The 12394-nt window shown below is 40.9% G+C and overlaps 1 protein-coding gene across 1 annotated transcript in view; it reads left to right on the top strand.

Moving 5' to 3' along the window:
• The window catches only part of FHIP1A (FHF complex subunit HOOK interacting protein 1A), a 262975-nt gene that overhangs the window by 40965 nt on the left and 209616 nt on the right, over nt 1-12394 (top strand). The window lies entirely within an intron of this gene.

The following is a 12394-nucleotide window of genomic DNA, read 5'->3' as shown; positions in this document are numbered from 1 at the left end:
TATTGTGGTGGCCAAACAGAAAGTCCAAATTTGGCTAGAAGCCGACCAGTTTATGCCTGCTTATGCCACTTACTGCTGTAGTAATAGCATAGTGGAGTAGAGTATAATGGTAATAAAAATAGCTAACATTTTTTGAGAGCTTACTCTGCTGGGTACATGCATTATCTTGTCCTGTCTTCATAATAAAGGTAAATACTATTACTATCCTCATCTCAGAGATAAAACCGAGGCTTTTTGCCCATGTCACAGAGATAGTTAGTAGCAGAGAACCAAGACAGATTTGTCTGCCTCTGGGTCTTGAGCTCTGTGATGTATTTTGATTTTAGGCCATGGAACTTTGAATTGCATTCATTGGATAGGAAAAAAGTTGTCAGTCAGTGGCCAGGCTATTCACAGTGTTGGCAGTGGCCAGCTCTGAGGCCTTGGAGGAAGCAGCCGGGCATTGGAGAAAGGATAGTGTCCTTGGCCCTGGAGGAGAAGGAGACAGCAGGATCAGGTGTGCTGTGGTGTGGACAGGCTCTAGAGGTCTTCCTCAGGTGCCCAGGGAGGTGAGGCCTTGGTAGGGGATAAAGAAAGTACTAGTTCCTGTGAGGCGCAGAAGATGCGTGTGGTGTGTGGGCAACATGTAGGAGGGGAAAATCTGACTGCATGAGGTTTGGTACGAGATTTGGCAGATGTGAGTAAACTCTACTGGATATTTTGTACCTTTGGCTTCCTAACTGTGAATGAGGCAATAGCTAGAGCTGTGGAATAAAGAACTAAAACGTATGGCTTGAGATTTAATCCAGGGCTTCCTGTCACAATGCACTTTAAAACTAAGTGAGGTTGTCGACGGGTGGAGGGGACTGACTTCTCTCACTGTCTTTTGTCTGACGATCTCAACAGCTCTACTCACGCTGTTGAGTAGCTTTTCTGGGGCCAAGTGGATCTCTATCGGGACCGCTGGCATTTCCCGTGGTATTTAGTGGAAAGAAAGTATCCTCACAAACCTTTGGTTGTTGAGTTAATCAAAAATTAAAGGTGTGTTAACACAGCACATTTTAAGAGACATGTCACTGACTTATTGCACACTGTAGCTGTCAAAGCCTCTCTAAGTGCCTTTAACTCAAGGAAGTGAAAAGTAGAGCCCAGCTATTCCTACCTGGCTGCCCGTGACCATGAAGCCTGGGAAACACAGTGACCTCTGTGAAAGGCCTATCTGCATAAACCTCACAGAGCCCTAAAGAGAAATTTTTTAAAAAGTACACACAGACACACACACACTCACACACACATGGAAAAATTAAAGGGCTGCATCTTGACGTTTTTTCCTGAACAATGTGAATATACTACAAAAATACATGAGAAGGTAAGACTGATTAATGGAGCTTGCTTTCTGTAGCCTAAAGACTTTTTAAAATAGATACTGAAGGAGGAGGAAGCAAAGTCAGTGGCAGGAAACCTAATACTGTTCAGAGAAGGCGGGCAGGGGTGGGGCGAAAAATGGAGCATGTACAGGTCTTAGGGAAGCCCTTCTGTTGAATTGCTTGATTGCTTTAAAATGATCGCTTTCCTAGAAGCAACAAGGAAAACTGGTCCAGTTTGTTTTCAGGGTTGGAAGAAAAGACTTATGTAAGCAGCTCCTGGCTTTGCAGTGTTTCCATTTGGAACATCATTTACGAATTTGGCCAGATCTCAAGTGATTTATGTTTAGTAAATAAGATTATCTTCAGCTTTCTATGGTGAAAGAGCAAATGGTTTGGGGTTTAGTTGCTGCTTTTCAGCCCCTTTTAATTGCTTGTTCAAGGTAATACTGCATTAATCTCTGTTATTTACCTCTAGAGTTGGGTTTTGTATACACTTGAAATTCAGCTTTTTACGTTTTTCTGTATTACTGGACACATGCTCTTAATTTTATGGAACAAATGAAACAAAGGGAATCTTGTGTCAGCTGTTTTGAATGCTTATGGTTTTTCATATTTTAAGAGTTCTCTCCCCTGCCCACCCCCCCCCCCCATGGGAAGACATTTCTTATTGAAATTGTGGATATCTAGTGAAAGATGACATTTCTTTTTGGTGTTAGAGAATACATTATTATGAAAATGTGAATGCTGACATACTGTTTTTCAAATGTGGAAACAATTTTAATGTTTTAAATTAGGTTGTTTCTATAGGTCCCATGTTAAATTCTCCTAATTTATTAGGTTTATGTATTTGCATGAGAGGTAAGCATTTTAGCAAATAAATGGTCATTTTATTCTGCAAAACAGAAAAAAATTTGAAGTGTTTCTGAGCATAAAATTTAGGAAAACGGTACATTATATATTTCATATTCGCTGTGGATAAAAATAGTTGCATCTAGTTAGTAAGTATTCTGCTCTAGTAACCTCCCCCAGCACCTCTTCCTAAATATCGAATTGAAGGTCTCTTCTTCAACTGGTGTCTTAATATTTTGAGTTTTGTATCTTGCACAGAGTGCAAACCAAGCAAAAGATAACATGTATGGAGGTCACTCTGCCTTTCAGATTCTATCAGCTATTTTGAATCTAATTCTTAAACTGTTCATGGTACTCTGGCAACAAGCTATGTGCTTGTCATTTTATCTCATTACTGTTAAGTCTAGTCCTGTCAAGAATAGGTTTACTAGTCTTTTTTAATTGCCTGCTTAAAATTTTTCAGTTCCAAAATCAGCTGAAGAATTTAAGACGGTGATAAGTGTGGACTAAGGGTCATGTAAAAGTTCTGAGCGGATCAGGAACTCACTGAAGGAGGGAAATGCACACATGAACAGTTTAAGGCTAGTGTGGAGCATTTGTATCCAGAAGAATGGAATGGGGCTTAAATGTATGTGATGTTGACTAGTATAAATAGTTTTCTTTTGTGCGTTTTTGCAATTAAACGTGCCACCTATTCTTCGGGGGAACTGGAGGCTAAGGATTAGACAATTAGAAGGTTGAGGAAGAACAGATGAAGATGAGCTGTAATCTGGAGGGGACAAAAGAGAGAGGGATGTCCACCCTAAAAGCTAAAAATAATAACATGAAGGAGGGGAAACCATGGGCCCTGCTCAGGGGCAACACCCACAGAATCTACAGCGACAAAGAGAGGAAAGAAGGCTAAAAAAACCCAGGTGAAGTGGAGAGAGGTTGAGGAAGAGGTAGGAAGAGAGTTCTTTGTTTCCTGAGAAAACATTGTTGTTGACTGGAATAATGTATACATGCCCCTCTGGGAGTAGGAGAGGGCCAGGTTTCCCAGCAAACGTTCAGGCTTACTTTGTTGACGCTGCCCAGCAGAGTCTGAGGTGTGGTGGTGGGACACTCGTTTTAATGACCATGTGGGAACAGAAATGTAGGGACTGTGTTCGTCTCCAGGGAAGTGTTTGGAGCCAGAGCCAAACACTGTGTGTGTGACCTTGAAGGGAATGGAAGACAATGGCAGTTGAGACTCATGTAATCCATTGGGTGGGCAGTCTAGTTGAGTCAAATCAGAGTAGCCTAGCAGGGATGGCCATCTCTTTTCCTTGCATCATCCCTTACCTGGCAGACTTTGGGGATGGGGGTTACTTTGTAGTATATTGAGGGCAGGACTGACTTTGTGTCATTAGACTCCCCCTCCTGCTCCCGCAGTCTTCTTCCTGGGGTGCACCATGGCGTCACATTGTTCCCTGACAGGGCCTAATTTGCTGGGAATGTATTTCATATTCTGGATCTTTCCTGATTTTCTTTCCATCTACCAAACTTTATGTTCATTCTCTCATGTCTCTTGTCTCTCCAGATAACTGGAGCTAATTTAATAAAAACATTCATTCTCCTGTGTAGGGTTAATATATAACCCATTCCCTGTTACATGTTTGAATTCAAAAGAAGGATTCTCAGTATGTTGGCTCAAAGAAATGGTGGCATTTTGGGCAAGTCTTTGGGTAAATATTAAGGTGGTAATATTACAGTGGTGTCATATTATATGCATCTTTTACTCATGGGAAGTAAACTTGAACAAAAGGAAAAAAAAGGGGAAGAAATGACAATTGAAATATGAGCAGGGCTTCCCTGGTGGCACAGTGGTTAAGAATCCGGCTGCCAACGCAGGGGACACGGGTTCGAGCCCTGGTCCAGGAAGATACCACATGCCTCGGAGCAGCTAAGCCCGTGCGCCACAACTACTGAGCCTGTGCTCTAGAACCCGTGAGCCACAACTACTGAGCCCACGCACCACAACTACTGAAGCCCGCGTGCCTCAGCCCGTGCTCCGCCACAAGAGAAGCCACCGCAATGAGAAGCCTACGCACCGCAACGAAGAGTAGCCCCCTCTCACTGCAACTAGAGAAAGCCCGCGCACAGCAACAAAGACCCAACGCAGCCAAAAAAAAAAAAAAAATATGATGAGCATGGTCCTAGAACGAACATGAGATGGGAGATATGAGCCTGCAGTTTGTAGGGAGATTTCATTTCCTCGAAGATTGTGAGTGTTTGGGTTTAACTGCATGACTCACAAAATCCAAGCCAAACATGTCGTATGGTGTTGACCTGAAGAGATACTAGTCTTTCCCAAAAGTCAAGAAAATGGTCATCTTGGACTTAGTGAGAAACAGCATAGTGTTGTGTTTTATGAGGAGTTTCAGGGGATTTTCAAGGGTGGTTTTGACTATTTGTAATTGCTGCCTTGAGTTTGACTTTGGATTCTAACCCAGTTCCCTGTGCCAATATGTATGACTTAACAGTATTGTTGGCTGAGGGTAGGTCTTTCAGGACCCCTGTGAGCTTCTTGAGATTTGGGACTGTATGTCATTCATCACTGGCAAAGGAGGTCAGAAAACACTTTCTGTTGAATGAAATAGTGAATACAGAGCACCCACTGCCTGATGCCTTTCCCCCACTGCCCGCCGCCCCCCCATCCCTAGAACAATGGGGATTTGTTGAAAGTAGGAAGATGATGTGTGTACGAAGATCCTCTTACTAACTTTTAAAAAAAAAAAACTAAACCCGTATCTTCCAGTCCCCGACAGGGCGCGAATGGATGGCCCCCCACTTAGAAGCTTCCATTTCCTCATTTGCCCCTCAAAGATAGTTTTGAAACACTGGAATTATGGGTGACTTACAAGTGAAAGCATAATAGAAGATATCTCCTCCCCCAAGCCCCCTTTCCCACCTCTCCCCCCATGCTTCGTTCTGTCTTTCCAGCTGCGGTCCAGTCGTGGACTGCGGCAGTGATCCTAGTACTTTATGAGCAGCTTGCCTGGTAGATTACAAATATGTGTCATAAGTTTAGCCAGTTTAGTAGGTGGACTTGTTGATGACAATCCTGAGCACGTGGCTTCTTGCTCTCTCACAGCAGCGCCACGGCACTTACTGAAAAGACCCTGGTTTCAGCAAGGTGTCTGCTTGACCGGGCAAGTTTAAGTTGAGATAATCACCACTGGAGTTTGCGTGTTTTTTATATTCCATTTACAGAGGTTTAGTTGCTGCCCTCAGTGAGTTTGGAAGCTCCTCTGTGTGACATCCCGATCTTCATACCGGACATAAATGTGATCTGACTGCTAAGCACTCATTTGGATGCTATTTTTAGCTTTTTGTCAGCCTCCTGGGCTGGTTTGATATTTTTATTTTTGTAATGTGCCACTCAGTCTTTGTTCTGTTATAATAGAACCGCAGAAATGGAGGGACTCTTAGAGGTAATTAAATCTAGTGTACTTTAAACTTTTCCTTCCTTCAAAGGGACAGTAAAACCACTAATTTATGCCTATATATAAATGAGAGAAAGGCTGAATTTCTAGTTCAGAGAGGGATGGAAATGGGAGGCCGAAAGCCTCTATCGTTTCTCTGCTCCCTTCCCACCCCAGTCCTGGAGGTACTGGGATATAACATCTGGGCCTCTGTGGAGCTCAATTTGAAAACCACAGCTCTGGAGTAATGGGTGTTTTGCTAAGTCTTAAATGAATCTTCCTGGCACCAATTTGCTGTTTATTGCTTCCTGAGGGCAAAATTCAAAAACAGAACGGCTCGGAGTTCCTCCTCTGCATGTGTCTTACTGAGAATTACCTATAGACACTCAGCAGTCATCAAGAAGCTTATTGTGTGTTGTGAACCTTCAACCCAGCCAGTGCGCAGTGTTAGGTAACACAGGTAAGAAGCTGACCTGAAGAACGACTGGCACTTTTTTTTTTTTTTTTAAGTTGATGGTGAGTATGGCATCTGGATGAGACTATGAATATACTTATGAAGTTGGGATGTCCTCCATGGGAAGGGCTCTGATTGTGTAGATCAGTGATTCTCAAAGCGTGGTCCCCTGAGCAGCAGCCCCAGCAGCCCCTAAACCTTGTTAGAATGCAGATTCTTGGCCTCTACCCAGACCTGCTGAATCAGGAACTTTGAGGGTGGAGCCCAGAGACTTGTATTTAACAAGACTTTTGGGTGATTCTGCGGCACGTTAGAGTTTGAGAACCACTGGCGCTGAAGGGCACAGCGGTGGTGCCAGGGTTGGCTTGGGGGTGTTGTGAGGCTGCTTCTCCCCCTGCCCTCCCCTTCCTATAAGCACTCTTCCTGCTTTGCTATGGAAATCTGATGTTTTCTCAATCTTACATGAAATCCTAAACAACTTCATCTTAAAGCAAACACCCTAGCTCTGACTTCCCACTAGGTTACCACCCCTTGGTCCCTTTTATGTGGAAGTTCTGAAGCAGCCATTGGATGTACATGAACACGATTTTTTAGGTGTTAGTTGGAAGCTTCCTTGTTTGTGAAAGGAAGTGATTTTCTGCTTGACCAGCCAGGGCCTCATTTGTCTGAATACTGCTGAGGTAACTCCGAATCGCAGCCCTTTCAACTTCCTGTCTTCAGTGAGGGTCTGATGGAGGATTTCCGAAGTGCAGCACTTAGGTAGCCATGATCATCTTATGTGCGCTGGCTGTATAAACCTGTTCCTTTTCTCTTGTGCCTCTCTGATTCACTAAGCAGTCAACAGCCTGTAGCTGGGGATTCCTAATCTGAGATCCAAGAACCGACCCTGATATCAGACAAATAAACTTTGCTTGTGTGTATGGATCTGACTTTTTGTGGGTGGAGGGTCCATTGTTTCCATCAGATTCTGGAAGGGATCTGTGTGCCCTCCCCCCTCCCCAAAAGCTGATTAACTATACTTTAGCTGTTTTTGGATAAAAGTTGTAAGAACTCGTAAGATTTGCAGCCATTTGGAAGACCTTTTGTGGGACTGGCGGTCATACTTCAGCCTGCCATGTGGGCTCCTCAGGTACACTGTATACATAAGTACAGTAAGACTGGTTCTGCTTATCCAGTGGTTTCAGGTATAGTTTCTTTAAAAAATTCAACCCTGTGAGATATACAGAGTAGGAGGGATATTATCCCTGTTTACACTGATGAAGGTGAGGCTGAGACAAAAGCATGAAACAATATCACTAGGTTTACCATCATGTGAAAGCGTTGGACACCCCCGCTAGGCTCATACTCTGGTAACTTCTAAATACACTTGGATGATGCCTAGAGAAATCTCGGAAGTTCATTGTGGATAAAGGGTTGATCATCATCATTTCCTTTCCAGAGGGAATGGATCATGTTAAAACTGTGGATTTCTTTTTGGCTGTTCCTCATTTTAGCAATTTTGAAACATAATTTTATGGATATAATCTCCCCACTTCACAGTCAAATAAAGGCTGGCCCCAGCCCCTCTTCTGTTCTCCTCCACGAGGATCATAGAAAATCCTACCCGATCATATTTTTCAGCATGTTGGGTCAGGAGAGGGTAAGTCATTGGCGGCTGGTAGCATCACCTCATTTTTTTCATTAGATTGTTCTTTGGGTTTCAAAGACTAGTGCCCTTGTAACTTACATTATTCAGCCTTAAAATTACACATAAAAGTTTGCTGTGGAAGAGTAGCAAATGTAAGATAAATTGAGAGGGTTAAGGGAAAAACGGTGCTAAGAGCTTCTCATAAATGAATTCTCATCATAAAAGCACACCGATTTCTCCAAGTGACAAATTAACTTGAGACTGTGCTTTGCATTTTTAAGTAATGTGTGGTAGGGTAATTCCATTTATGTTCAAGCCAGAGGTCAGTGCCTCACTTATTCCACTTGTGCTTTTTGTCTAATAGTGTAGAAAAGAGAGCTATGTGGGTATTTAATTTACTTTGATTTTGCAAATGCATTGTGTCATGATTCAGGCAGTACCGAGATTCTAAGGGTTAAGGCAGGCTGGCTTATAAAAGGTGTCTGTGCTGAGGGCTTGGGGCCAGTACATTTTCCGAAAGGAATATTTGTGCTTAGAACACTTCTTATAAAGATTGTTGTTCTGATTTGAATTATGTTTTCACTTCAGTGGGGTCACTGAAAAGGACATCAAGAAGTCAGTCATTTATTTCACTTCCTGGGCATTGGGTGGGTAGACAAGGCATTTGTGAGTGGTGGTGGTTCTTTCTGTCAACAAGTCAGAGGTTGGATTATGAAAATTAACTTTGAGCAAGTGACTCTGTGTTTCTATCAAGAATATGCATATTGGGACTTCCCTGGTGGCGCAGTGGTTAAGAATCTGCCTGCTGATGCAGGGGACATGGGTTTGAGCCCTGGTCCAGGAAGATCCCACATGCTGAGGAGCAACTAAGCCTGTGTGCCACAACTACTGAGCCCACGAGCCACAACTACTGAGCCCACGTGCCACAACTACTGAAGCCCGCGCTCCTAGAGCCTATGCTCCGCAACAAAAGAAGCCACCGCAATGAGAAGCCCGCGCACCATGACGAAGAGTAACCCCTACTTGCCACAACTAGAGAAAGCTGGCGCACAGCAATGGAGACCTAACACAGCCAAAACTAAATTTAAAACAAAACAAAACCAAACAAACAAAAAAAGAATATGTATATTAATGTCATTTAGACTCTTTGGGGGGAAATATTAAATATCTGTATTAATTTTAGCATTAGTACATCTGTGATTTCTTGAACAGTAATGGGAATAAAGAGAAAAGGGTTCCTCCCCTGCCTTCTTACAATCTATTTAGTGAAACCTGATGGATCATGTGAAAGCTCTTAATTCTTCAAGCCATTGGTATCTGAATTAGGAGTTTATTTTATTTTATTTTACAAGAGTCCTTGTATGTTATTTATTCTTTTCTTTTTTGCCTTATTGAAGGATAGTTGACGTATTGTATTAGTTTCAGGTGTACAACATACTGATTCAGTATTTTTATAAATTACACACCATACAAAAAGGCTTAATTTCTAACCCAAATAAGAAAAAAGGCACTCCTAATTTATCCCTCCCCTGCCTTTCCCCTTTGGTAACCATAAGTTTGTTTTCTATGTCTGTGAGTCTATTTCTATTTTGTAAATAAGTTCATTCATATCATTTTTTAGATTCCACATAAAAGTGATATCATGTGATATTTGTCTTTCTCTGTCTGACTTACTGCACTTAGTATGATAATCTCTAGGTACATCCATGTTGCTGCAAATGGCATTATTTCATTCTTTTTTATGGCTGACTAATATTCCATTGTATATGTATACTACATCTTCTTTATCCATTTATCTGTCCATGGACATTTAGGTTGTTTCCATGTCTTGGCTATTGTAAATAGCGCCGCTATGAACATTGGGGTGCATGTATCTTTTTGAATTAGAGTTTTCTCCTGATATATGCCCAGGAATGGTATTGCTGGTTCATATGGTAGCTCTATTTTTGTTTTTTAAGGAACCTCTATACTGTTCTCCATAGTGACTGCACCAATTTACATTCCCACCAACAGTGTAGGAGGGTTCCCTTTTCTCCACACTCTCTCCAACATTTATTATTTGTAGACTTCTTGATGACAGGCATTCTGACCCATGTGAGGTGATACCTCATTGTGGTTTTGATTTGCGTTTCTCTAATAATTAGTGATGTTGAGCATCTTTTCACGTGCCTGTTGGCCATCTGCATGTCTTCTTTGGAGAAATGTCTATTTAAGTCTTCTGCCCATTTTTTGATTGGGTTGTATTTTTGTTGTTGTCGTCAAGTTGTATGAGCTATATTTTGGAAATTAAGCCCTTGTCCATGACATCGTTTGCAAATATTTTCTCCCATTCTGAGGGTTGTCTTTTCGTCTTGTTTATGGTTTCCTTTGCTGTGCAAAAGCTTTGAAGTTTAATTAGGTCCCATTTGTTTATTTTTGGTTTTGTTTCCATTACTCTAGGAGATGGATCCAAAAAAATATTGCTGTGATTTATGTCAAAGAGTGTTCTGCCTATGTTTTCCTCTAGCAGTTTTATAGTATCTGGTCTTACATTTAGGTCTTTAATCCTTTTTTTTTTTTTAGATTTTTTTTGATGTGGACCATTTTAAAAGTCTTTATTGAATGTGTTACAGTATTGCTTCTGTTTTATGTTTTGGTTTTCTCAGCCGCGGGGCAGGTGGGATCTTAGCTCCCCAACCAGGGATCAAACCCACACCCTCTGCATTGGAAGGTGAAGTCTTAACTACTGGACCACCAGGGAAGTCCCTTTAGTCCATTTTGAGTTTAGTTTTGTATATGGTGTTAGAGAATGTTCTAATTTCATTCTTTTATGTGTGCCTGTCCAGTTTTCCCAGCACCACTTATTGAAGAGACTTTTTTTTCTCAATTGTATATTTTTACCTCCTTTGTCATAGATTAATTGACCATAAGTGGGTGGGTTTATTTCTGGGCTTTCTATCCTGTTCCATTGAACTATGTGTTTTTTTTTGGTACCAGTACCATACTGTTTTGATAACTGTAGATTTGTAGTATAGTCTTAAATCAGGGAGTGTGGTTCTTCCAGCTCTGTTCTTCTTTCTCAAGATTGTTTTGGCTATTTGGAGTCTTTGTGTTGCCATACAAATTAAAAAAAATTTTGTTCCCGTCTGTGAAAAATGCCACTGGTAATTTGATAGGGATTGCATTGAATCTGTAGATTGCCTTGGGTAGTATAGTCATTTTAACAATATTGATTCTTCCAGTCCAAGAATACAGTGTATCTTTCCATCTGTTTGTGTGGCCTTCAATTTCTTTCATCAGTGTCTTATAGTTTTCAGAGTATGTACAGGTCTTTTACCTCCTTAGGTAGGCTTATTCCTAGGTATTTTATTCTTTACGATGTGATGGTAAATGAGATTGTTTCCTTAACTTCTCTTTCTGATATTTAATTGTTTATAGAAATGCAACAGATTTCTGTGTATTAATTTTGTAGGCTGCAACCTTACCAAATTCATTGATGAGCTCTAGTAGTTTTCTGGTAGCGTCTTTAGGATTTTCTGTGTATAGTATCATGTCATCTGCAAACAGTGACAGTTTAACTTCTTCTTTTCCAATTTGGATTCCTTTTATTTCTTTTTCTTCTCTGATTGCTGTAGCTAGGAATTCCAAAACTATGTTGAATAGTAGTGGTGAGAGTGGACATCCTTGTCTCGTTCCTGATCTTAGAGGAAATGCTCTTAGCTTTTCACCATTGAGTATGATGCTAGCTGTAGGTTTTTGTATATGGCCTTTATTATATTGAGGTAGCTTCCCTCTCTGCCCATTTTCTGGAGAGTTTTTATCATAAGTGGGTGTTGAATTTTGTCAAAAGCTTTTTCTGCATCTATTGGGATGATCATATAGTTTTTATTCTTCAATTTGTTGATGTGGTGTATCACACTGATTGATTCATGGATATTGAAAAATCCTTGCATCCTTGGGATAAATCCCACTTGACCATGGTGTATAATCCTTTTAATGTACTGTTGGATTCAAATTGCTAGTATTTTGTTGAGGATTTTTGTGTCTCTGTTCATCAGTGATATTGGCCTGTAATTTTCTTTTTTAGTGGTTATCTTTGTCTGGTTTTGGTATCAGGGTGATGGTGGCCTCATAGAATGAGTTTGGGAGTTTTCCTTCCTCTGCAATTGTTTGGAACAGTTTCAGAAGGATATGTGTTAGCTCTTCTCTAAATGTTTGATAGAATTTGCCTGTGAAGCCATCAGGTCCTGGACTTTTGTTTGTTGGGAGTTTTAAAATTAGTTTCGATTTCAGTACTTGTGATTGGTCTGTTTATATTTTCTAATTCTTCCTGGTTCAGTCTTGGGAGACTACCTTTCTAAGAATTTGTCCATTTCTTCCAGGTTGTCCATTTTATTGGCATACAGTTGCATATAGTAGTCTCTTATGATCCTTTGTATTTCTGTGGTGTCAACTGTAACTTTTCCTTTTTCATTTCTAATTTTATTGATTTGTGTCCTCTCCCTTTTTTTCTTGATGAGTCTGGCTAAAGGTTTATCAATTTTGTTTATCTTCTCAAAGAACCAGCTTTTAGTTTCATTGATATTTTCTATTTTTTTTTTTAGTCTCTATTTCATTTCTTTCTGCTCTGATCTTTATGCTTTCTTTCCTTCTACTAACTTTGGGTTTTGTTGTCTTCTTTCTCTAGTTGCTTTAG

This window comes from Eubalaena glacialis, chromosome 5 (assembly GCF_028564815.1).
Source record: "Eubalaena glacialis isolate mEubGla1 chromosome 5, mEubGla1.1.hap2.+ XY, whole genome shotgun sequence".
NCBI lineage: Eukaryota > Metazoa > Chordata > Mammalia > Artiodactyla > Balaenidae > Eubalaena > Eubalaena glacialis.
The sequence above is the reverse complement of the archived record's forward strand: the minus strand, read 5'-3'. Positions and strand labels throughout refer to the sequence as shown.